The 27,733-nt window shown below is 37.6% G+C and overlaps 1 long non-coding RNA gene across 1 annotated transcript in view; it reads left to right on the top strand.

Moving 5' to 3' along the window:
- The first annotated feature begins 5,735 nt into the window (after positions 1–5,735).
- LOC146730205 (uncharacterized) overlaps positions 5,736–27,733 on the top strand; it is a 30,117-nt gene continuing 8,119 nt past the window's right edge. The window contains exons 1-2 of the long non-coding RNA XR_014927910.1: positions 5,736–5,911; positions 6,727–6,822. This is a non-coding gene — a long non-coding RNA (uncharacterized LOC146730205). The remainder of the gene's footprint in view (positions 5,912–6,726; positions 6,823–27,733) is intronic.

The raw sequence follows: 27,733 nt of genomic DNA, 5'->3' as shown, positions 1-27,733 counted from the left end.
GTGTCGCACAATGGGTCGTAGCCTTGTACGATCGGTTGTAGTAGTCGTACAACGGGTCGCTAGGTCGCGCGACATATGGCGCTACAAAACGCATATGTCGTGCGACTTGGTCGCATCATCGTTCAACCGTTGTACGACTGTTGCACCCGGAAACATGAAAATAATCGCACGATTACGTCTCACGACTGTTGTATCCCGGTGCAGTGGTCGTTCACCTCTCGTACGATTTTATATATTGCTTGCGACTCAAAGACAACACTTCTACAACAGGACGAAAACATATTTTCGAAAAAAAAAATTATCGCACGAGTGAGGCGCCAATTGTGAAAGGCGCTTAAGGTAGCAGGATAGTTTTTTTGCAAAAAAAATGTAAACACCTATAATCGGAATAAATTTTACAAGAAACCATACAATCTATATATGTTTAGAAAGCTCTTGACTTGTATTTTCCTACTATTAATATTTTGTGAACATTGTGTTTGTTTTAGCGTCACGTGATTCTGAAAATCAGCGGGGCTGATAATTTAACTAACGTGAATAAAATTTTAATTGTCATCTCTACAGTCTCATTCATGCGATCAAAAACTTTACACTGTTTTGAAGCAAAGGTCATGAAGTTTAAATCCGTATTTCTATTTTTTGCATTAAGTTTTTTTTTTTTTATTTCCGAAAATCACAAATTTCAAGCACGTTTTTTGATGTTAAAGTTAGAGTATACCGGTGGTTTGCACGAGGTTTGTGAAAAAACGCAATAGAATTTTGCAAATATGCAAATACGGATATGAAGCCAACATATCCAAGAGTAAGAAAAGTTAAACGGCGACATCGTAGCGCTATTCACTGAAACGCCATTTAAAATTAGGTCAACGGTAATTGCCAAAAACCGAACACCGAGAAATAGGCACTTTTATGATTTCAAACTTCAATCAACGTTAACTCAAAATTTACATGGGCTAATTGTAAATGAAATGCTTTGAAAGTTGTTTTGGGGGAAAATCATGAACCGACATTTATATCTGTGAAAAACTTTGTTTTTTGGCCGTTTTCTTTCACGCTATGGAGTTTTTTGACGGTCTGTGCTGATAACGAACGGTGACGTCATTCATTAAAGCTTGGATTATGCAAAGTGGGCGGTTCTGTTTGCGAGTAACAAACAATACAGACACTACACTTGGCAGTTGAAGTGTTTGCAAATACAGTGTATTTATTTTTGGGCCGTTGTGTTTGTAAACTTATTAGTTCAAGCATGATGCCACGAGTTTCGAAGTCTCCTGGAGGCAGCTCGTACATACTGGCGAAAGGGTGTACCCGTTACTGGTTGAGGTAACCCCTAATAGCTTGACAGTTTCACCAGAGCGCGCCGCCGACGGTCCCTTTCCAGTCGCTCGCATTCCAATGGCAGCCTTTCTATTTATTTCGAAAACTGCCCCCTTCTTTCGGGATGACGGGAAGCTAGGCTGGCTCAGTTGCGATCGAATACAATCTCCTTGCGTGCAAAGAAATTCAAACTGACTGCCTAGACCGTGACGCCTGCGCTCCACTATTGAGATATTGCCTACTTTGCAAAATTGGCAAATCTCTTTTTCTAGGGCGCCATTCAACAGTGACATGTCAACGAGTCGAATCTCGCCGTCTTCAAACGATCGGCCGTGACATTCACACTCACTTTCTTCTTCTACGTCGGAAGGTATCAATATTTTCCTGCGAGATACAGACATCTCTCGAACGTTTTGAACAGGAGTATCACCCACTATATCGAAGTTTGATTCATCGGACTCTCAGTGTCACGGTAAAACTTTCTTCGCCCACTTCATGGCTGACACTGGTTTCGACGGGGAAATCCGTTCTGTACGAACCCAGCATCGTCTCTTTCAACATCTTTTTTGACAGGAGTGATCATTCTTTTGACGTTTTTCTTCTTTCTTCCTCGCTTTCTTTTTCTTGGAAATTTTCGCGTGCTTACTATCTCGTCCATAATTAGTGAATGACAACTAAACTAAAGAATTACTGACAACCCTCTCCTTCTTTGCATATTTTGCACATTAATGAAGGAAGCTGCCCTGTTTTTTAATTGGTGTGAATAGAATAATTGTAAAATGTGACCCAGTGATGTATGCCGGCATGTAGCATTTCCTGTGCTATTAAAAATCAAATCCCGCAAAACAGGGTTTTACCGTCGCAGTAACCTCCGGTCTTATACTTGTAGATGAATCTCTTCAAAATTTAATTGTAACCGGACTCACTGTTATCATCTATAAAAACTACCTAGATTTTAGATGATACTTTTATTTTTTACCGAAGTCGTACGAAAAAGTCAACCCTTGCCTTGCGTGAAACACTGGCCCACTATCCGATGTCAAGACGTCGGCCGGGGGGTGGGGGGTGGGGTGGGGGTGGCACGCTACTATTTCGTTGCCGTGCATTTTGTTCGCATGAGCACATTAGATAAAACAACCAAGTATTTATCAGACAGATTTATTACATGTAACATAATTTACGAATTTAGAAAAACCTAAGCATGCAAGTATGCCTACTTGGTGAAAACTCCTGTAACAGACTCATATTTTAAACTGTTGAGGGTAGTGGTGATACAATCAGGATATTTATTCGTAAAGACATCAGATACAGTGATAATACAGTGAAGTGTAAACTTGGTTTCCAGGCGATGGCTTTACAGCCACGCCTAGAGACAGACCTCCCGTATAACCTCCGCTCCCGTATAACCTCCGCTCCCTCTTTCTCATCAGTCCCCCTATTTATAAGTGAAACCACGTGATATCGTGACGTCACTACGACGCCTAGCACAAGTCAACGTGATTGGTTAGAACTTACTAACATGCCAAATAAGGAGTGCTAGACAGTCATGGTGACGTTTGACACGGCGTGTATAAAAGTGTTAATATGGTTTAGGCTTTAAACAATACATTAGATATTACATATAGGTGTAGGAATGTGAACATTAAAGTAATAAGCATGGGAAAGTTAACACGTATTGACATAGACAATTGAATGCAATTGTCATGTCATACGTGTATGCGGGTACCACATCAGATTGGTGACACTGTCCCTTCCAACGAAAAATGAAAATGTCTCCATTTTCGTAATATCAAATCATACGCTAGGAAAAAAAATAACAGAAATATTGATAGAAAAATATTTACAAATACAAATAAACAAATCGAACCTTATTCAAATACAATGTAGAAACGAAGAAGCCATGGCAGTATACGCACAACAATAGAACAATCAAATCATGGTCAGTACAATAGAAGGTGTCTTTCTTTCTAATTCTTATTTTGCTAATTCCCTTTGTTCAGGTAGATTAATTCTTACATCGTTAATCATGTCTTAACTATATTTCTTTCTGCTCCGTATGCTTAGTTTGTGTTATCTTAGAGAAAATTAAAAAACATGCCTCAGTGGTACAATAAAAAAAAGAAAAAAAAGCGAGTTAGGTTATCCAGGTAACCGAATGTGACTCACTTCCGTAGCAAACAAACAGTAGTTACAAATCTCTGAGATATGCCTCTGAGCAGCGATGGCCTAGTCTGAATTCGACGTGGCATTTGTATTATTCAGTGTTTGTTGCCATAAAATAAAATTTAAAATAACGATATTTCTCAAATTTTAAACAAATTTAGCCTAGGATTTAAAATTCACTTCATTCGGTTCGTGTTTTCTATTGGTTGTAAAATACCATGGCAACTGGTTTTTGCATGTTCAAAACAAGAATCCTTAAAGTACATATGTGGCTAACAATTACGTAAAGAAAAAAATCACAAATAAAATAGTAAAGTAATATAAAAACATAAAAACTCGACTTATTGACAATAAAATAACCAGAAAATGGATGTGTCGGTGCCAAACATAAATACACACACAATGAACATCATATAATGTGCTCAACGTGTTATTCCTCTCCGAAAAAAACAACAAGACGGAGCATGTCAAATTAAGTGTGTCACAATTGTGGGCATAATACGTGGACTAACGAGATCAAACTTGTGCTCAGTATAATATTGCGTGAATCGAAATCCTGAATAAGTTGGTGCCAACATTATTTAAACACACAATGAACACAATGAAATGTGCTCAACGAGATGTTCACCGCAAAACAAAACGGAGCATGTCAAATTAAATTTTGTTACAATCGGGTGCATAATTATACAGAAATCACTGTGCTCAACAAGAACAATTCGCAAAATCTTGGAGCATTCACAATAATTAATGTTTTATGGCTGACCTATATAGCAGAATGAGTCAGTGATATAAAAGACAGTGAATGCGAGTAGAAGACAAAAATAGATACCCAAAACCATACCTTGTGCAAATGATCTGAAAAGTGTAGTTGTGCTAGAATAGGAAAGTTGCGTCTAAAAAGAGTTTATATACAAAAGTTCATATGAGTCATTGAATGCGTTGTCAAAGTCTTCAGTTGAACTCACATCTGCGCGTTTCTGTACTTCTCAGTGGTTGAGCTTTTCTTGTGACATCGGCAGGATCGTTGTCATCAAGTTGTTTGGTTGGTTGGTTGCCTCCCGTGCAGTCACATATGGTTAGCTTTGGTTGCAGTATTTTACGGGTTGGCTTCGCTGAAGTTGTGTCGCTCTGGTCGTGGGTAGTTCGATGATGTCTGTTTTCCTGTCTTGTCGTTCCACCTCAAGTTTAGCGATGTCATTTATGTCGTTGCTTCGCTGTTACCGTCTTTGATCACGCGAAGTACAAAGTAGCTTTCCACCAACTGCATTGCGCGTCTTGTCTTGTAGGGAATAACTCGCTAGCTTCTGTGAAGGCACCGTCAGCCGCACCGATTTCAGCTGATTTCGGACCGTTTGATTCCATATAGCTGTGGCTGCAGACCTGCTACGAGACAGCGGGTCCACGAGAGAGAGGTCCACCACAGCGCGATCAGTCAATCTTGCACGCATAGTTGTCTGATTGGTTGTTTGATATACAACGACGCGCCCACATATCCTCGCGTCATAAGTATTTGCCGTATGATGGCGTCGTAATGCAGCTGTCTGACATGGCGTTACCAAAGGAAGTGAATCACGCTGGAAATGTGCGCGGTGAGTATATGAAAACTGAAACTGTTTCAATTCGTGTATTAGCTATTACACAACATTTTTATAATATGCACAGGGACTAGAAACTTGTAAAACGTAGCTCTCGCTTCTGATATTTACCGTGACCTCCATTGCACGTTGTCTGAGTTAGCGCCAATGAATAGACTGGACTTTTAGCAAGTTAAATTAATTTAATAACTTCTTTCCATAAATGTAGATGCCAGTGTACCAAGTGTTGTCACAAGCCTGGATGATCTACTGACAAAATTACATCGATGCAATGATGATGAACATTGCTCATGTAAAAAATGGCACTGTGTGGTCATAAAACTGAAAAAACATTTGAACAGTGTGTACTGTTCAAGACTCGAGTTTCAAGGCAAGTGTAACTTTTATTCGCTTCAGACTAATAATTAGTTATGCTACTTCAGTAAGGGGTTGCATATGGTGCAAATTGCTATGTATTTTCTTAGTTTAAGAGATCTTTTTAAATCGTTTGTAAATTGACTTTGTTGCTTCTCGTGTGTGGGATATTTATAGAAAAAAAATTCATTAATTGAAGGAGTATCTTGAAAGTTTGAATTTAATCTGGCGTCTGCACCCATGTTTGAAAATAAATTATCTTAGTTGTGTTAATTCTGTAGGTATTGCTTGTGTTTTGTGCATTGCAAAAATGAAGACTCCTCGTCATTGGCATTGTCCATTGTGCTGACAAACATTTTCATAATGTTCCAAGTTGAGTGTACATCTTGATGGTTGTAGTTGTGGTGATTTAAATGTACAGAGCAGTGAAATTGAAAGATTTCAAATTGGAAAGAAAGTGAGAACATCAGATGATGCTGACGGTAATTAAAATGATCTTCTATTTCTTCACCAGTGGTATGCCTTGACTATGCAATAGGAGATTGTCTGGCACTTTCAAGAATGAATTTGTGCTTATCCATTTTGTTGATTTTTATATTTTACTTCACTCAATTAATAATTAACAATAGTTACAGAAATTTAAATTGGCATGCCACTACACACATGAAATACACATTTTTACTGATGTTAAAATTAGTGTGTACACATAAATTATCTGTTGTCTAAATAGTACTATTTTGTATAAAGTTAATACATCTATTTAAACAGCAATGGAATGAGTCATTGTTGCAAAGACCTTGTAGGTAGGCCATCTGTTCTGGCACCCCACTGTGTCCACAGATATGTGATGCTCATAAAGTAGAATTTGTATGTGACATGGGTAATTCTATGTCATCCTTGATTCTTAATCCTTTATGTTGTAATTAAATCTCTGAATATTTTTAGCCGTATTGAGTGTAGAATATTATATTCACTTTTAAAATCTAGAGTTGTCAATTTTGATCTATTTTATAAAAATTCTTAATTATTGACAAAATCATAGAGATCATATTCATAACTTCAATGATAACAAATGTAAAGAAGGTTAACATGATAGCTATTATTTACAGAATGTTTAGGATATTTGAAAACTACAGTATTCTGACAAATGTAAATGTTGCTGCAAATAATTTTGTAATGGTGAGGCAGGGTCGGGATGTTCCTATTATTGAATGTTCGGTATGTCTGTCACGTAATTTGTATTATTTATTAAATTAAACAAAATAAACTCTGAGGCAACCTTATTCTTTTTTTGCAGGTTCTATTAGAAACTCGAAAAAGAAAGTTGCCCATTGCAAAAAAAATAAAGTATCAAAGATGTTGTCACCTCCACAGACTGAATGTCCCACTTAAGGTATGGTAATATTGAGAAAGAACTTGAACACAAACATTACCAGGAAACATTCCAAAGACAACATGTTAGCTCTTCCAACCTTTACTGTCTTCACAGTTGATAAAGCTAAAGGTGTTTTTAGCCTTTTGAGTGGGCCACATTACTTTGTAGACATGTAGTGGTGATAGGCCTTCATTATAATGGCAATAGTGGTACCATTACTATGTCTGCAGACTAGGTCCAGAAGAGCGTGATTATTGTCTGCGAACACACTATACTAGTGGTTATGAAATTATTACAGGTCTATCACATCCAGGTAGGTGTAGTAATTACTTTGTAGACATGTAGTGATGATAGGCCTTCATTATAATGGCAATAATAGTACCATTACTATGTCTGCAGACTAGGTCCACGAGAGCGTGATTATTGTCTGCGAACACATTATACTAGTGGTTATGAAATTATTACAGGTCTATCATATGCAGGTAGGTGTAGTAATTATTTTGTGGACATGTAGTGGTGGTAGGCCTTCATTGTAATAGGAATAGTGGTACAATACTAAGTCTGCAGACTAGGTCCACGAGAGCGTGATTATTGTCTGCGAACACATTATACTAGTGGTTATGAAATTATTACAGGTCTATCACATCCAGGTAGGTGTAGTAATTACTTTGTAGACATGTAGTGGTGGTAAGCCTTCATTATAATGGCAATAGTAGTGCCATTACTATGTCTGCAGACTAGGTCCACGAGAGCGTGATTATTGTCTGCAAACACATTATACCAGTGATAATGAAATTATTACAGGTCTATCACATCCAGGTAGGTGTAGTAATTACTTTGTAGACATGTAGTGATGATAGGCCTTCATTATAATGGCATTAGTAGTACCATTACTATGTCTGCAGACTAGGTCCACGAGAGCGTGATTATTGTCTGCGAACACATTATACTAGTGGTTATGAAATTATTACAGGTCTATCATATGCAGGTAGGTGTAGTAATTATTTTGTAGACATGTAGTGGTGGTAGGCCGTCATTATAATAGGAATAGTGGTACAATACTATGTCTGTAGACTAGGTCCACGAGAGCGTGATTATTGTCTGCGAACACATTATACTAGTGGTTATGAAATTATTACAGGTCTATCATATGCAGGTAGGTGTAGTAATTATTTTGTAGACATGTAGTGGTGGTAGGCCTTCATTGTAATAGGAATAGTGGTACAATACTAAGTCTGCAGACTAGGTCCACGAGAGCGTGATTATTGTCTGCGAACACATTATACTAGTGGTTATGAAATTATTACAGGTCTATCACATCCAGGTAGGTGTAGTAATTACTTTGTAGACATGTAGTGGTGGTAAGCCTTCATTATAATGGCAATAGTAGTGCCATTACTATGTCTGCAGACTAGGTCCACGAGAGCGTGATTATTGTCTGCAAACACATTATACCAGTGATAATGAAATTATTACAGGTCTATCACATCCAGGTAGGTGTAGTAATTACTTTGTAGACATGTAGTGATGATAGGCCTTCATTATAATGGCATTAGTAGTACCATTACTATGTCTGCAGACTAGGTCCACGAGAGCGTGATTATTGTCTGCGAACACATTATACTAGTGGTTATGAAATTATTACAGGTCTATCATATGCAGGTAGGTGTAGTAATTATTTTGTAGGCATGTAGTGATGATAGGCCTTCATTATAATGGGAATAGTGGTACCATTACTATGTCTGCAGACTAAGTCCACGAGAGCGTGATTATTGTCTGCGAACACATTATACTAGTGGTTATGAAATTATTACAGGTCTATCACATCCAGGTAGGTGTAGTAATTACTTTGTAGACATGTAGTGATGATAGGCCTTCATTATAATGGGAATAGTGGTACCATTACTATGTCTGCAGACTAGGTCCACGAGAGCATGATTATTGTCTGCGAACACATTATACCAGTGATAATGAAATTATTACTGTAACAGGTCTATCATATGCAGGTAGGTGCAGTAATTATTTTGTAGACATGTAGTGGTGGTAGGCCTTCATTATAATAGGAATAGTGGTACAATACTATGTCTGTAGACTAGGTCCACGAGAGCGTGATTATTGTCTGCGAACACATTATACTAGTGGTTATGAAATTATTACAGGTCTATCACATCCAGGTAGGTGTAGTAATTATTTTGTAGACATGTAGTGGTGGTAAGCTTTCATTATAATAGGAATAGTGGTACAATACTATGTCTGCAGACTGGTCCACGAGAGCGTGATTATTGTCTGCGAACACATTATACTAGTGGTTATGAAATTATTACAGGTCTATCATATGCAGGTAGGTGTAGTAATTACTTTGTAGACATTTAGTGGTGGTAGGCCTTCATTATAATGGCAATAGTAGTGCCATTACTATGTCTGCAGACTAGGTCCACGAGAGCGTGATTATTGTCTGCGAACACATTATACCAGTGATAATGAAATTATTACAGGTCTATCACATCCAGGTAGGTGTAGTAATTACTTTGTAGACATGTAGTGATGATAGGCCTTCATTATAATGGCATTAGTAGTACCATTACTATGTCTGCAGACTAGGTCCACAAGAGCGTGATTATTGTCTGCGAACACATTATACTAGTGGTTATGAAATTATTACAGGTCTATCACATCCAGGTAGGTGTAGTAATTACTTTGTAGACATGTAGTGATGATAGGCCTTCATTATAATGGGAATAGTGGTACCATTACTATGTCTGCAGACTAGGTCCACGAGAGCGTGATTATTGTCTGCGAACACATTATACTAGTGGTTATGAAATTATTACAGGTCTATCACATCCAGGTAGGTGTAGTAATTATTTTGTAGACATGTAGTGGTGATAGGCCTTCATTATAATGGCATTAGTAGTACCATTACTATGTCTGCAGACTAGGTCCACGAGAGCGTGATTATTGTCTGCGAACACATTATACTAGTGGTTATGAAATTATTACAGGTCTATCACATCCAGGTAGGTGTAGTAATTATTTTGTAGACATGTAGTGGTGATAGGCCTTCATTATAATGGCATTAGTAGTACCATTACTATGTCTGCAGACTAGGTCCACGAGAGCGTGATTATTGTCTGCGAACACATTATACTAGTGGTTATGAAATTATTACAGGTCTATCATATGCAGGTAGGTGTAGTAATTACTTTGTAGACATGTAGTGATGATAGGCCTTCATTATAATGGGAATAGTGGTACCATTACTATGTCTGCAGACTAGGTCCACGAGAGCGTGATTATTGTCTGCGAACACATTATACTAGTGGTTATGAAATTATTACAGGTCTATCACATCCAAGTAGGTGTAGTAATTACTTTGTAGACATGTAGTGATGATAGGCCTTCATTATAATGGGAATAGTGGTACCATTACTATGTCTGCAGACTAGGTCCACGAGAGCGTGATTATTGTCTGCGAACACATTATACCAGTGATAATGAAATTATTACAGGTCTATCACATCCAGGTAGGTGTAGTAATTATTTTGTAGACATGTAGTGATGATAGACCTTCATTATAATGGGAATAGTGGTACCATTACTATGTCTGCAGACTAGGTCCACGAGAGCGTGATTATTGTCTGCGAACACATTATACTAGTGGTTATGAAATTATTACAGGTCTATCACATCCAGGTAGGTGTAGTAATTACTTTGTAGACATGTAGTGATGATAGGCCTTCATTATAATGGGAATAGTGGTACCATTACTATGTCTGCAGACTAGGTCCACGAGAGCGTGATTATTGTCTGCGAACACATTATACTAGTGATAATGAAATTATTACAGGTCTATCACATCCAAGTAGGTGTAGTAATTATTTTGTAGACATGTAGTGGTGGTAGGCCTTCATTATAATAGGAATAGTGGTACAATACTATGTCTGTAGACTAGGTCCACGAGAGCGTGATTATTGTCTGCGAACACATTATACTAGTGGTTATGAAATTATTACAGGTCTATCACATCCAGGTAGGTGTAGTAATTATTTTGTAGACATGTAGTGGTGGTAAGCTTTCATTATAATAGGAATAGTGGTACAATACTATGTCTGCAGACTGGTCCACGAGAGTGTGATTATTGTCTGCGAACACATTATACTAGTGGTTATGAAATTATTACAGGTCTATCATATGCAGGTAGGTGTAGTAATTACTTTGTAGACATGTAGTGGTGGTAGGCCTTCATTATAATGGCAATAGTAGTGCCATTACTATGTCTGCAGACTAGGTCCACGAGAGCGAGATTATTGTCTGCGAACACATTATACCAGTGATAATGAAATTATTACAGGTCTATCACATCCAGGTAGGTGTAGTAATTACTTTGTAGACATGTAGTGATGATAGGCCTTCATTATAATGGCATTAGTAGTACCATTACTATGTCTGCAGACTAGGTCCACGAGAGCGTGATTATTGTCTGCGAACACATTATACCAGTGATAATGAAATTATTACTGTAACAGGTCTATCATATGCAGGTAGGTGTAGTAATTATTTTGTAGACATGTAGTGGTGATAGGCCTTCATTATAATGGCATTAGTAGTACCATTACTATGTCTGGAGACTAGGTCCACGAGAGCGTGATTATTGTCTGCGAACACATTATACTAGTGGTTATGAAATTATTACAGGTCTATCACATCCAGGTAGGTGTAGTAATTATTTTGTAGACATGTAGTGATGATAGGCCTTCATTATAATGGCATTAGTAGTACCATTACTATGTCTGCAGACTAGGTCCACGAGAGCATGATTATTGTCTGCGAACACATTATACTAGTGGTTATGAAATTATTACAGGTCTATCACATCCAGGTAGGTGTAGTAATTATTTTGTAGACATGTAGTGGTGGTAAGCTTTCATTATAATAGGAATAGTGGTACAATACTATGTCTGCAGACTAGGTCCACAAGAGCATGATTATTGTCTGCGAACACATTATACTAGTGGTTATGAAATTATTACAGGTCTATCACATCCAGGTAGGTGTAGTAATTACTTTGTAGACATGTAGTGGTGATAGGCCTTCATTATAATGGCATTAGTAGTACCATTACTATGTCTGGAGACTAGGTCCACGAGAGCGTGATTATTGTCTGCGAACACATTATACTAGTGGTTATGAAATTATTACAGGTCTATCACATCCAGGTAGGTGTAGTAATTATTTTGTAGACATGTAGTGGTGATAGGCCTTCATTATAATGGCATTAGTAGTACCATTACTATGTCTGCAGACTAGGTCCACGAGAGCGTGATTATTGTCTGCGAACACATTATACTAGTGGTTATGAAATTATTACAGGTCTATCATATGCAGGTAGGTGTAGTAATTACTTTGTAGACATGTAGTGATGATAGGCCTTCATTATAATGGGAATAGTGGTACCATTACTATGTCTGCAGACTAGGTCCACGAGAGCGTGATTATTGTCTGCGAACACATTATACTAGTGGTTATGAAATTATTACAGGTCTATCACATCCAAGTAGGTGTAGTAATTACTTTGTAGACATGTAGTGATGATAGGCCTTCATTATAATGGGAATAGTGGTACCATTACTATGTCTGCAGACTAGGTCCACGAGAGCGTGATTATTGTCTGCGAACACATTATACCAGTGATAATGAAATTATTACAGGTCTATCACATCCAGGTAGGTGTAGTAATTATTTTGTAGACATGTAGTGATGATAGACCTTCATTATAATGGGAATAGTGGTACCATTACTATGTCTGCAGACTAGGTCCACGAGAGCGTGATTATTGTCTGCGAACACATTATACTAGTGGTTATGAAATTATTACAGGTCTATCACATCCAGGTAGGTGTAGTAATTACTTTGTAGACATGTAGTGATGATAGGCCTTCATTATAATGGGAATAGTGGTACCATTACTATGTCTGCAGACTAAGTCCACGAGAGCGTGATTATTGTCTGCGAACACATTATACTAGTGGTTATGAAATTATTACAGGTCTATCATATGCAGGTAGGTGTAGTAATTATTTTGTAGACATGTAGTGGTGGTAGGCCTTCATTATAATAGGAATAGTGGTACAATACTATGTCTGTAGACTAGGTCCACGAGAGCGTGATTATTGTCTGCGAACACATTATACTAGTGGTTATGAAATTATTACAGGTCTATCACATCCAGGTAGGTGTAGTAATTATTTTGTAGACATGTAGTGGTGGTAAGCTTTCATTATAATAGGAATAGTGGTACAATACTATGTCTGCAGACTGGTCCACGAGAGCGTGATTATTGTCTGCGAACACATTATACTAGTGGTTATGAAATTATTACAGGTCTATCATATGCAGGTAGGTGTAGTAATTACTTTGTAGACATGTAGTGGTGGTAGGCCTTCATTATAATGGCAATAGTAGTGCCATTACTATGTCTGCAGACTAGGTCCACGAGAGCGTGATTATTGTCTGCGAACACATTATACCAGTGATAATGAAATTATTACAGGTCTATCACATCCAGGTAGGTGTAGTAATTACTTTGTAGACATGTAGTGATGATAGGCCTTCATTATAATGGCATTAGTAGTACCATTACTATGTCTGGAGACTAGGTCCACGAGAGCGTGATTATTGTCTGCAAACACATTATACCAATGATAATGAAATTATTACTGTAACAGGTCTATCATATGCAGGTAGGTGTAGTAATTATTTTGTAGACATGTAGTGGTGATAGGCCTTCATTATAATGGCATTAGTAGTACCATTACTATGTCTGGAGACTAGGTCCACGAGAGCGTGATTATTGTCTGCGAACACATTATACTAGTGGTTATGAAATTATTACAGGTCTATCACATCCAGGTAGGTGTAGTAATTATTTTGTAGACATGTAGTGATGATAGGCCTTCATTATAATGGCATTAGTAGTACCATTACTATGTCTGCAGACTAGGTCCACGAGAGCATGATTATTGTCTGCGAACACATTATACTAGTGGTTATGAAATTATTACAGGTCTATCACATCCAGGTAGGTGTAGTAATTATTTTGTAGACATGTAGTGGTGGTAAGCTTTCATTATAATAGGAATAGTGGTACAATACTATGTCTGCAGACTAGGTCCACGAGAGCATGATTATTGTCTGCGAACACATTATACTAGTGGTTATGAAATTATTACAGGTCTATCACATCCAGGTAGGTGTAGTAATTACTTTGTAGACATGTTGTGGTGATAGGCCTTCATTATAATGGCATTAGTAGTACCATTACTATGTCTGGAGACTAGGTCCACGAGAGCGTGATTATTGTCTGCGAACACATTATACTAGTGGTTATGAAATTATTACAGGTCTATCACATCCAGGTAGGTGTAGTAATTATTTTGTAGACATGTAGTGATGATAGGCCTTCATTATAATGGCATTAGTAGTACCATTACTATGTCTGCAGACTAGGTCCACGAGAGCATGATTATTGTCTGCGAACACATTATACTAGTGGTTATGAAATTATTACAGGTCTATCACATCCAGGTAGGTGTAGTAATTATTTTGTAGACATGTAGTGGTGGTAGGCCTTCTTTATAATAGGAATAGTGGTACAATACTATGTCTGTAGACTAGGTCCACGAGAGCGTGATTATTGTCTGCGAACACATTATACCAGTGATAATGAAATTATTACTGTAACAGGTCTATCATATGCAGGTAGGTGTAGTAATTATTTTGTAGACATGTAGTGGTGGTAGGCCTTCATTATAATAGGAATAGTGGTACAATACTATGTCTGCAGACTGGTCCACGAGAGCGTGATTATTGTCTGCGAACACATTATACTAGTGGTTATGAAATTATTACAGGTCTATCATATGCAGGTAGGTGTAGTAATTACTTTGTAGACATTTAGTGGTGGTAGGCCTTCATTATAATGGCAATAGTAGTGCCATTACTATGTCTGCAGACTAGGTCCACGAGAGCGTAATTATTGTCTGCGAACACATTATACCAGTGATAATAAAATTATTACAGGTCTATCACATCCAGGTAGGTGTAGTAATTACTTTGTAGACATGTAGTGATGATAGGCCTTCATTATAATGGCATTAGTAGTACCATTACTATGTCTGCAGACTAGGTCCACGAGAGCGTGATTATTGTCTGCGAACACATTATACTAGTGGTTATGAAATTCTTACAGGTCTATCACATCCAGGTAGGTGTAGTAATTACTTTGTAGACATGTAGTGATGATAGGCCTTCATTATAATGGGAATAGTGGTACCATTACTATGTCTGCAGACTAGGTCCACGAGAGCGTGATTATTGTCTGCGAACACATTATACCAGTGATAATGAAATTATTACAGGTCTATCACATCCAGGTAGGTGTAGTAATTATTTTGTAGACATGTAGTGATGATAGGCCTTCATTATAATGGGAATAGTGGTACCATTACTATGTCTGCAGACTAGGTCCACGAGAGCGTGATTATTGTCTGCGAACACATTATACTAGTGGTTATGAAATTATTACAGGTCTATCACATCCAGGTAGGTGTAGTAATTACTTTGTAGACATGTAGTGATGATAGGCCTTCATTATAATGGGAATAGTGGTACCATTACTATGTCTGCAGACTAGGTCCACGAGAGCGTGATTATTGTCTGCGAACACATTATACTAGTGGTTATGAAATTATTACAGGTATATCATATGCAGGTAGGTGTAGTAATTATTTTGTAGACATGTAGTGGTGGTAGGCCGTCATTATAATAGGAATAGTGGTACAATACTATGTCTGTAGACTAGGTCCACGAGAGCGTGATTATTGTCTGCGAACACATTATACTAGTGGTTATGAAATTATTACAGGTCTATCATATGCAGGTAGGTGTAGTAATTACTTTGTAGACATGTAGTGGTGGTAGGCCTTCATTATAATGGCAATAGTAGTGCCATTACTATGTCTGCAGACTAGGTCCACGAGAGCGTGATTATTGTCTGCGAACACATTATACCAGTGATAATGAAATTATTACAGGTCTATCACATCCAGGTAGGTGTAGTAATTACTTTGTAGACATGTAGTGATGATAGGCCTTCATTATAATGGCATTAGTAGTACCATTACTATGTCTGGAGACTAGGTCCACGAGAGCGTGATTATTGTCTGCAAACACATTATACCAATGATAATGAAATTATTACTGTAACAGGTCTATCATATGCAGGTAGGTGTAGTAATTATTTTGTAGACATGTAGTGGTGATAGGCCTTCATTATAATGGCATTAGTAGTACCATTACTATGTCTGGAGACTAGGTCCACGAGAGCGTGATTATTGTCTGCGAACACATTATACTAGTGGTTATGAAATTATTACAGGTCTATCACATCCAGGTAGGTGTAGTAATTATTTTGTAGACATGTAGTGATGATAGGCCTTCATTATAATGGCATTAGTAGTACCATTACTATGTCTGCAGACTAGGTCCACGAGAGCATGATTATTGTCTGCGAACACATTATACTAGTGGTTATGAAATTATTACAGGTCTATCACATCCAGGTAGGTGTAGTAATTATTTTGTAGACATGTAGTGGTGGTAAGCTTTCATTATAATAGGAATAGTGGTACAATACTATGTCTGCAGACTAGGTCCACGAGAGCATGATTATTGTCTGCGAACACATTATACTAGTGGTTATGAAATTATTACAGGTCTATCACATCCAGGTAGGTGTAGTAATTACTTTGTAGACATGTTGTGGTGATAGGCCTTCATTATAATGGCATTAGTAGTACCATTACTATGTCTGGAGACTAGGTCCACGAGAGCGTGATTATTGTCTGCGAACACATTATACTAGTGGTTATGAAATTATTACAGGTCTATCACATCCAGGTAGGTGTAGTAATTATTTTGTAGACATGTAGTGATGATAGGCCTTCATTATAATGGCATTAGTAGTACCATTACTATGTCTGCAGACTAGGTCCACGAGAGCATGATTATTGTCTGCGAACACATTATACTAGTGGTTATGAAATTATTACAGGTCTATCACATCCAGGTAGGTGTAGTAATTATTTTGTAGACATGTAGTGGTGGTAGGCCTTCTTTATAATAGGAATAGTGGTACAATACTATGTCTGTAGACTAGGTCCACGAGAGCGTGATTATTGTCTGCGAACACATTATACCAGTGATAATGAAATTATTACTGTAACAGGTCTATCATATGCAGGTAGGTGTAGTAATTATTTTGTAGACATGTAGTGGTGGTAGGCCTTCATTATAATAGGAATAGTGGTACAATACTATGTCTGCAGACTGGTCCACGAGAGCGTGATTATTGTCTGCGAACACATTATACTAGTGGTTATGAAATTATTACAGGTCTATCATATGCAGGTAGGTGTAGTAATTACTTTGTAGACATTTAGTGGTGGTAGGCCTTCATTATAATGGCAATAGTAGTGCCATTACTATGTCTGCAGACTAGGTCCACGAGAGCGTAATTATTGTCTGCGAACACATTATACCAGTGATAATAAAATTATTACAGGTCTATCACATCCAGGTAGGTGTAGTAATTACTTTGTAGACATGTAGTGATGATAGGCCTTCATTATAATGGCATTAGTAGTACCATTACTATGTCTGCAGACTAGGTCCACGAGAGCGTGATTATTGTCTGCGAACACATTATACTAGTGGTTATGAAATTATTACAGGTCTATCACATCCAGGTAGGTGTAGTAATTACTTTGTAGACATGTAGTGATGATAGGCCTTCATTATAATGGGAATAGTGGTACCATTACTATGTCTGCAGACTAGGTCCACGAGAGCGTGATTATTGTCTGCGAACACATTATACCAGTGATAATGAAATTATTACAGGTCTATCACATCCAGGTAGGTGTAGTAATTATTTTGTAGACATGTAGTGATGATAGGCCTTCATTATAATGGGAATAGTGGTACCATTACTATGTCTGCAGACTAGGTCCACGAGAGCGTGATTATTGTCTGCGAACACATTATACTAGTGGTTATGAAATTATTACAGGTCTATCACATCCAGGTAGGTGTAGTAATTACTTTGTAGACATGTAGTGATGATAGGCCTTCATTATAATGGGAATAGTGGTACCATTACTATGTCTGCAGACTAGGTCCACGAGAGCCTGATTATTGTCTGCGAACACATTATACTAGTGGTTATGAAATTATTACAGGTATATCATATGCAGGTAGGTGTAGTAATTATTTTGTAGACATGTAGTGGTGGTAGGCCGTCATTATAATAGGAATAGTGGTACAATACTATGTCTGTAGACTAGGTCCACGAGAGCGTGATTATTGTCTGCGAACACATTATACTAGTGGTTATGAAATTATTACAGGTCTATCACATCCAGGTAGGTGTAGTAATTATTTTGTAGACATGTAGTGGTGATAGGCCTTCATTATAATGGCATTAGTAGTACCATTACTATGTCTGCAGACTAGGTCCACGAGAGCGTGATTATTGTCTGCGAACACATTATACTAGTGGTTATGAAATTATTACAGGTCTATCACATCCAGGTAGGTGTAGTAATTATTTTGTAGACATGTAGTGATGATAGGCCTTCATTATAATAGGAATAGTGGTACAATACTATGTCTGCAGACTAGGTCCACGAGAGCATGATTATTGTCTGCGAACACATTATACTAGTGGTTATGAAATTATTACAGGTCTATCACATCCAGGTAGGTGTAGTAATTATTTTGTAGACATGTAGTGGTGGTAAGCTTTCATTATAATAGGAATAGTGGTACAATACTATGTCTGCAGACTAGGTCCACGAGAGCATGATTATTGTCTGCGAACACATTATACTAGTGGTTATGAAATTATTACAGGTCTATCACATCCAGGTAGGTGTAGTAATTACTTTGTAGACATGTTGTGGTGATAGGCCTTCATTATAATGGCATTAGTAGTACCATTACTATGTCTGGAGACTAGGTCCACGAGAGCGTGATTATTGTCTGCGAACACATTATACTAGTGGTTATGAAATTATTACAGGTCTATCACATCCAGGTAGGTGTAGTAATTATTTTGTAGACATGTAGTGATGATAGGCCTTCATTATAATGGCATTAGTAGTACCATTACTATGTCTGCAGACTAGGTCCACGAGAGCATGATTATTGTCTGCGAACACATTATACTAGTGGTTATGAAATTATTACAGGTCTATCACATCCAGGTAGGTGTAGTAATTATTTTGTAGACATGTAGTGGTGGTAGGCCTTCTTTATAATAGGAATAGTGGTACAATACTATGTCTGTAGACTAGGTCCACGAGAGCGTGATTATTGTCTGCGAACACATTATACCAGTGATAATGAAATTATTACTGTAACAGGTCTATCATATGCAGGTAGGTGTAGTAATTATTTTGTAGACATGTAGTGGTGGTAGGCCTTCATTATAATAGGAATAGTGGTACAATACTATGTCTGCAGACTGGTCCACGAGAGCGTGATTATTGTCTGCGAACACATTATACTAGTGGTTATGAAATTATTACAGGTCTATCATATGCAGGTAGGTGTAGTAATTACTTTGTAGACATTTAGTGGTGGTAGGCCTTCATTATAATGGCAATAGTAGTGCCATTACTATGTCTGCAGACTAGGTCCACGAGAGCGTAATTATTGTCTGCGAACACATTATACCAGTGATAATAAAATTATTACAGGTCTATCACATCCAGGTAGGTGTAGTAATTACTTTGTAGACATGTAGTGATGATAGGCCTTCATTATAATGGCATTAGTAGTACCATTACTATGTCTGCAGACTAGGTCCACGAGAGCGTGATTATTGTCTGCGAACACATTATACTAGTGGTTATGAAATTATTACAGGTCTATCACATCCAGGTAGGTGTAGTAATTACTTTGTAGACATGTAGTGATGATAGGCCTTCATTATAATGGGAATAGTGGTACCATTACTATGTCTGCAGACTAGGTCCACGAGAGCGTGATTATTGTCTGCGAACACATTATACCAGTGATAATGAAATTATTACAGGTCTATCACATCCAGGTAGGTGTAGTAATTATTTTGTAGACATGTAGTGATGATAGGCCTTCATTATAATGGGAATAGTGGTACCATTACTATGTCTGCAGACTAGGTCCACGAGAGCGTGATTATTGTCTGCGAACACATTATACTAGTGGTTATGAAATTATTACAGGTCTATCACATCCAGGTAGGTGTAGTAATTACTTTGTAGACATGTAGTGATGATAGGCCTTCATTATAATGGGAATAGTGGTACCATTACTATGTCTGCAGACTAGGTCCACGAGAGCCTGATTATTGTCTGCGAACACATTATACTAGTGGTTATGAAATTATTACAGGTATATCATATGCAGGTAGGTGTAGTAATTATTTTGTAGACATGTAGTGGTGGTAGGCCGTCATTATAATAGGAATAGTGGTACAATACTATGTCTGTAGACTAGGTCCACGAGAGCGTGATTATTGTCTGCGAACACATTATACTAGTGGTTATGAAATTATTACAGGTCTATCACATCCAGGTAGGTGTAGTAATTATTTTGTAGACATGTAGTGGTGATAGGCCTTCATTATAATGGCATTAGTAGTACCATTACTATGTCTGCAGACTAGGTCCACGAGAGCGTGATTATTGTCTGCGAACACATTATACTAGTGGTTATGAAATTATTACAGGTCTATCACATCCAGGTAGGTGTAGTAATTATTTTGTAGACATGTAGTGGTGGTAAGCTTTCATTATAATAGGAATAGTGGTACAATACTATGTCTGCAGACTGGTCCACGAGAGCGTGATTATTGTCTGCGAACACATTATACTAGTCGTTATGAAATTATTACAGGTCTATCATATGCAGGTAGGTGTAGTAATTACTTTGTAGACATGTAGTGGTGGTAGGCCTTCATTATAATGGCAATAGTAGTGCCATTACTATGTCTGCAGACTAGGTCCACGAGAGCGTGATTATTGTCTGCGAACACATTATACCAGTGATAATGAAATTATTACAGGTCTATCACATCCAGGTAGGTGTAGTAATTACTTTGTAGACATGTAGTGGTGATAGGCCTTCATTATAATGGCATTAGTAGTACCATTACTATGTCTGGAGACTAGGTCCACGAGAGCGTGATTATTGTCTGCGAACACATTATACTAGTGGTTATGAAATTATTACTGTAACAGGTCTATCATATGCAGGTAGGTGTAGTAATTATTTTGTAGACATGTAGTGGTGATAGGCCTTCATTATAATGGCATTAGTAGTACCATTACTATGTCTGCAGACTAGGTCCACGAGAGCATGATTATTGTCTGCGAACACATTATACTAGTGGTTATGAAATTATTACAGGTCTATCACATCCAGGTAGGTGTAGTAATTATTTTGTAGACATGTAGTGGTGGTAGGCCTTCTTTATAATAGGAATAGTGGTACAATACTATGTCTGTAGACTAGGTCCACGAGAGCGTGATTATTGTCTGCGAACACATTATACCAGTGATAATGAAATTATTACTGTAACAGGTCTATCATATGCAGGTAGGTGTAGTAATTATTTTGTAGACATGTAGTGGTGGTAGGCCTTCATTATAATAGGAATAGTGGTACAATACTATGTCTGTAGACTAGGTCCACGAGAGCGTGATTATTGTCTGCGAACACATTATACTAGTGGTTATGAAATTATTACAGGTCTATCACATCCAGGTAGGTGTAGTAATTATTTTGTAGACATGTAGTGGTGGTAAGCTTTCATTATAATAGGAATAGTGGTACAATACTATGTCTGCAGACTGGTCCATGAGAGCGTGATTATTGTCTGCGAACACATTATACTAGTGGTTATGAAATTATTACAGGTCTATCATATGCAGGTAGGTGTAGTAATTACTTTGTAGACATTTAGTGGTGGTAGGCCTTCATTATAATGGCAATAGTAGTGCCATTACTATGTCTGCAGACTAGGTCCACGAGAGCGTGATTATTGTCTGCGAACACATTATACCAGTGATAATGAAATTATTACAGGTCTATCACATCCAGGTAGGTGTAGTAATTACTTTGTAGACATGTAGTGATGATAGGCCTTCATTATAATGGCATTAGTAGTACCATTACTATGTCTGCAGACTAGGTCCACGAGAGCGTGATTATTGTCTGCGAACACATTATACTAGTGGTTATGAAATTATTACAGGTCTATCACATCCAGGTAGGTGTAGTAATTACTTTGTAGACATGTAGCGATGATAGGCCTTCATTATAATGGGAATAGTGGTACCATTACTATGTCTGCAGACTAGGTCCACGAGAGCATGATTATTGTCTGCGAACACATTATACCAGTGATAATGAAATTATTACAGGTCTATCACATCCAGGTAGGTGTAGTAATTATTTTGTAGACATGTAGTGATGATAGGCCTTCATTATAATGGGAATAGTGGTACCATTACTATGTCTGCAGACTAGGTCCACGAGAGCGTGATTATTGTCTGCGAACACATTATACTAGTGGTTATGAAATTATTACAGGTCTATCACATCCAGGTAGGTGTAGTAATTACTTTGTAGACATGTAGTGATGATAGGCCTTCATTATAATGGGAATAGTGGTACAATACTATGTCTGTAGACTAGGTCCACGAGAGCGTGATTATTGTCTGCGAACACATTATACTAGTGGTTATGAAATTATTACAGGTCTATCATATGCAGGTAGGTGTAGTAATTATTTTGTAGACATGTAGTGGTGGTAGGCCTTCATTATAATAGGAATAGTGGTACAATACTATGTCTGTAGACTAGGTCCACGAGAGCGTGATTATTGTCTGCGAACACATTATACTAGTGGTTATGAAATTATTACAGGTCTATCACATCCAGGTAGGTGTAGTAATTATTTTGTAGACATGTAGTGGTGATAGGCCTTCATTATAATGGCATTAGTAGTACCATTACTATGTCTGCAGACTAGGTCCACGAGAGCGTGATTATTGTCTGCGAACACATTATACTAGTGGTTATGAAATTATTACAGGTCTATCACATCCAGGTAGGTGTAGTAATTATTTTGTAGACATGTAGTGGTGATAGGCCTTCATTATAATGGCATTAGTAGTACCATTACTATGTCTGCAGACTAGGTCCACAAGAGCATGATTATTGTCTGCGAACACATTATACTAGTGGTTATGAAATTATTACAGGTCTATCACATCCAGGTAGGTGTAGTAATTATTTTGTAGACATGTAGTGGTGATAGGCCTTCATTATAATGGCATTAGTAGTACCATTACTATGTCTGCAGACTAGGTCCACAAGAGCATGATTATTGTCTGCGAACACATTATACCAGTGATAATGAAATTATTACAGGTCTATCACATCCAGGTAGGTGTAGTAATTATTTTGTAGACATGTAGTGATGATAGGCCTTCATTATAATGGGAATAGTGGTACCATTACTATGTCTGCAGACTAGGTCCACGAGAGCGTGATTATTGTCTGCGAACACATTATACCAGTGATAATGAAATTATTACAGGTCTATCACATCCAGGTAGGTGTAGTAATTACTTTGTAGACATGTAGTGGTGATAGGCCTTCATTATAATGGCATTAGTAGTACCATTACTATGTCTGCAGACTAGGTCCACGAGAGCGTGATTATTGTCTGCGAACACATTATACTAGTGGTTATGAAATTATTACAGGTCTATCATATGCAGGTAGGTGTAGTAATTACTTTGTAGACATGTAGTGATGATAGGCCTTCATTATAATGGGAATAGTGGTACCATTACTATGTCTGCAGACTAGGTCCACGAGAGCGTGATTATTGTCTGCGAACACATTATACTAGTGGTTATGAAATTATTACAGGTCTATCATATGCAGGTAGGTGTAGTAATTACTTTGTAGACATGTAGTGATGATAGGCCTTCATTATAATGGGAATAGTGGTACCATTACTATGTCTGCAGACTAGGTCCACGAGAGCGTGATTATTGTCTGCGAACACATTATACTAGTGGTTATGAAATTATTACAGGTCTATCATATGCAGGTAGGTGTAGTAATTACTTTGTAGACATGTAGTGATGATAGGCCTTCATTATAATGGGAATAGTGGTACCATTACTATGTCTGCAGACTAGGTCCACGAGAGCGTGATTATTGTCTGCGAACACATTATACTAGTGGTTATGAAATTATTACAGGTCTATCACATCCAGGTAGGTGTAGTAATTATTTTGTAGACATGTAGTGGTGATAGGCCTTCATTATAAATGCATTAGTAGTACCATTACTATGTCTGCAGACTAGGTTCACGAGAGCGTGATTATTGTCTGCGAACACATTATACTAGTGGTTATGAAATTATTACAGGTCTATCATATGCAGGTAGGTGTAGTAATTACTTTGTAGACATGTAGTGATGATAGGCCTTCATTATAATGGGAATAGTGGTACCATTACTATGTCTGCAGACTAGGTCCACGAGAGCGTGATTATTGTCTGCGAACACATTATACTAGTGGTTATGAAATTATTACAGGTCTATCATATGCAGGTAGGTGTAGTAATTACTTTGTAGACATGTAGTGATGATAGGCCTTCATTATAATGGGAATAGTGGTACCATTACTATGTCTGCAGACTAGGTCCACGAGAGCGTGATTATTGTCTGCGAACACATTATACTAGTGGTTATGAAATTATTACAGGTCTATCATATGCAGGTAGGTGTAGTAATTACTTTGTAGACATGTAGTGATGATAGGCCTTCATTATAATGGGAATAGTGGTACCATTACTATGTCTGCAGACTAGGTCCACGAGAGCGTGATTATTGTCTGCGAACACATTATACTAGTGGTTATGAAATTATTACAGGTCTATCACATCCAGGTAGGTGTAGTAATTACTTTGTAGACATGTAGTGATGATAGGCCTTCATTATAATGGGAATAGTGGTACCATTACTATGTCTGCAGACTAGGTCCACGAGAGCGTGATTATTGTCTGCGAACATATTATACTAGTGGTTATGAAATTATTACGGGTCTATCATATGCAGGTAGGTGTAGTAATTATTTTGTAGACATGTAGTGGTGGTAGGCCTTCATTATAATAGGAATAGTGGTACAATACTATGTCTGTAGACTAGGTCCACGAGAGCGTGATTATTGTCTGCGAACACATTATACTAGTGATAATGAAATTATTACAGGTCTATCATATGCAGGTAGGTGTAGTAATTATTTTGTAGACATGTAGTGGTGGTAGGCCTTCGTTATAATAGGAATAGTGGTACAATACTATGTCTGTAGACTAGGTCCACGAGAGCGTGATTATTGTCTGCGAACACATTATACCAGTGATAATGAAATTATTACAGGTCTATTACATTCAGGTAGGTGTAGTAATTACTTTGTAGACATGTAGTGATGATAGGCCTTCATTATAATGGCATTAGTAGTACCATTACTATGTCTGCAGACTAGGTCCACGAGAGCGTGATTATTGTCTGCGAACACATTATACTAGTGGTTATGAAATTATTACAGGTCTATCACATCCAGGTAGGTGTAGTAATTATTTTGTAGACATGTAGTGGTGATAGGCCTTCATTATAATGGCATTAGTAGTACCATTACTATGTCTGCAGACTAGGTCCACGAGAGCGTGATTATTGTCTGCGAACACATTATACTAGTGGTTATGAAATTATTACAGGTCTATCATATGCAGGTAGGTGTAGTAATTACTTTGTAGACATGTAGTGATGATAGGCCTTCATTATAATGGGAATAGTGGTACCATTACTATGTCTGCAGACTAGGTCCACGAGAGCGTGATTATTGTCTGCGAACACATTATACTAGTGGTTATGAAATTATTACAGGTCTATCATATGCAGGTAGGTGTAGTAATTACTTTGTAGACATGTAGTGATGATAGGCCTTCATTATAATGGGAATAGTGGTACCATTACTATGTCTGCAGACTAGGTCCACGAGAGCGTGATTATTGTCTGCGAACACATTATACTAGTGGTTATGAAATTATTACAGGTCTATCATATGCAGGTAGGTGTAGTAATTACTTTGTAGACATGTAGTGATGATAGGCCTTCATTATAATGGGAATAGTGGTACCATTACTATGTCTGCAGACTAGGTCCACGAGAGCGTGATTATTGTCTGCGAACACATTATACTAGTGGTTATGAAATTATTACAGGTCTATCACATCCAGGTAGGTGTAGTAATTACTTTGTAGACATGTAGTGATGATAGGCCTTCATTATAATGGGAATAGTGGTACCATTACTATGTCTGCAGACTAGGTCCACGAGAGCGTGATTATTGTCTGCGAACATATTATACTAGTGGTTATGAAATTATTACGGGTCTATCATATGCAGGTAGGTGTAGTAATTATTTTGTAGACATGTAGTGGTGGTAGGCCTTCATTATAATAGGAATAGTGGTACAATACTATGTCTGTAGACTAGGTCCACGAGAGCGTGATTATTGTCTGCGAACACATTATACTAGTGATAATGAAATTATTACTGGTCTATCATATGCAGGTAGGTGTAGTAATTATTTTGTAGACATGTAGTGGTGGTAGGCCTTCATTATAATAGGAATAGTGGTACAATACTATGTCTGTAGACTAGGTCCACGAGAGCGTGATTATTGTCTGCGAACACATTATACCAGTGATAATGAAATTATTACTGTAACAGGTCTATCATATGCAGGTAGGTGTAGTAATTATTTTGTAGACATGTAGTGGTGATAGGCCTTTATTATAATGGCATTAGTAGTACCATTACTATGTCTGGAGACTAGGTCCACGAGAGCGTGATTATTGTCTGCGAACACATTATACTAGTGGTTATGTAATTATTACAGGTCTATCACATCCAGGTAGGTGTAGTAATTATTTTGTAGACATGTAGTGATGATAGGCCTTCATTATAATGGCATTAGTAGTACCATTACTATGTCTGCAGACTAGGTCCACGAGAGCATGATTATTGTCTGCGAACACATTATACTAGTGGTTATGAAATTATTACAGGTCTATCACATCCAGGTAGGTGTAGTAATTATTTTGTAGACATGTAGTGGTGATAGGCCTTCATTATAATGGCATTAGTAGTACCATTACTATGTCTGCAGACTAGGTCCACGAGAGCATGATTATTGTCTGCGAACACATTATACTAGTGGTTATGAAATTATTACAGGTCTATCACATCCAGGTAGGTGTAGTAATTATTTTGTAGACATGTAGTGGTGATAGGCCTTCATTATAATGGCATTAGTAGTACCATTACTATGTCTGGAGACTAGGTCCACGAGAGCGTGATTATTGTCTGCGAACACATTATACTAGTGGTTATGAAATTATTACAGGTCTATCATATGCAGGTAGGTGTAGTAATTACTTTGTAGACATGTAGTGATGATAGGCCTTCATTATAATGGGAATAGTGGTACCATTACTATGTCTGCAGACTAGGTCCACGAGAGCGTGATTATTGTCTGCGAACACATTATACTAGTGGTTATGAAATTATTACAGGTGTATCACATCCAAGTAGGTGTAGTAATTACTTTGTAGACATGTAGTGATGATAGGCCTTCATTATAATGGGAATAGTGGTACCATTACTATGTCTGCAGACTAGGTCCACGAGAGTGTGATTATTGTCTGCGAACACATTATACCAGTGATAATGAAATTA

Source organism: Saccoglossus kowalevskii, chromosome 20 (assembly GCF_978046115.1).
Source record: "Saccoglossus kowalevskii chromosome 20, keSacKowa6.1, whole genome shotgun sequence".
Classification (NCBI taxonomy): domain Eukaryota; kingdom Metazoa; phylum Hemichordata; class Enteropneusta; family Harrimaniidae; genus Saccoglossus; species Saccoglossus kowalevskii.
The sequence above is the reverse complement of the archived record's forward strand: the minus strand, read 5'-3'. Positions and strand labels throughout refer to the sequence as shown.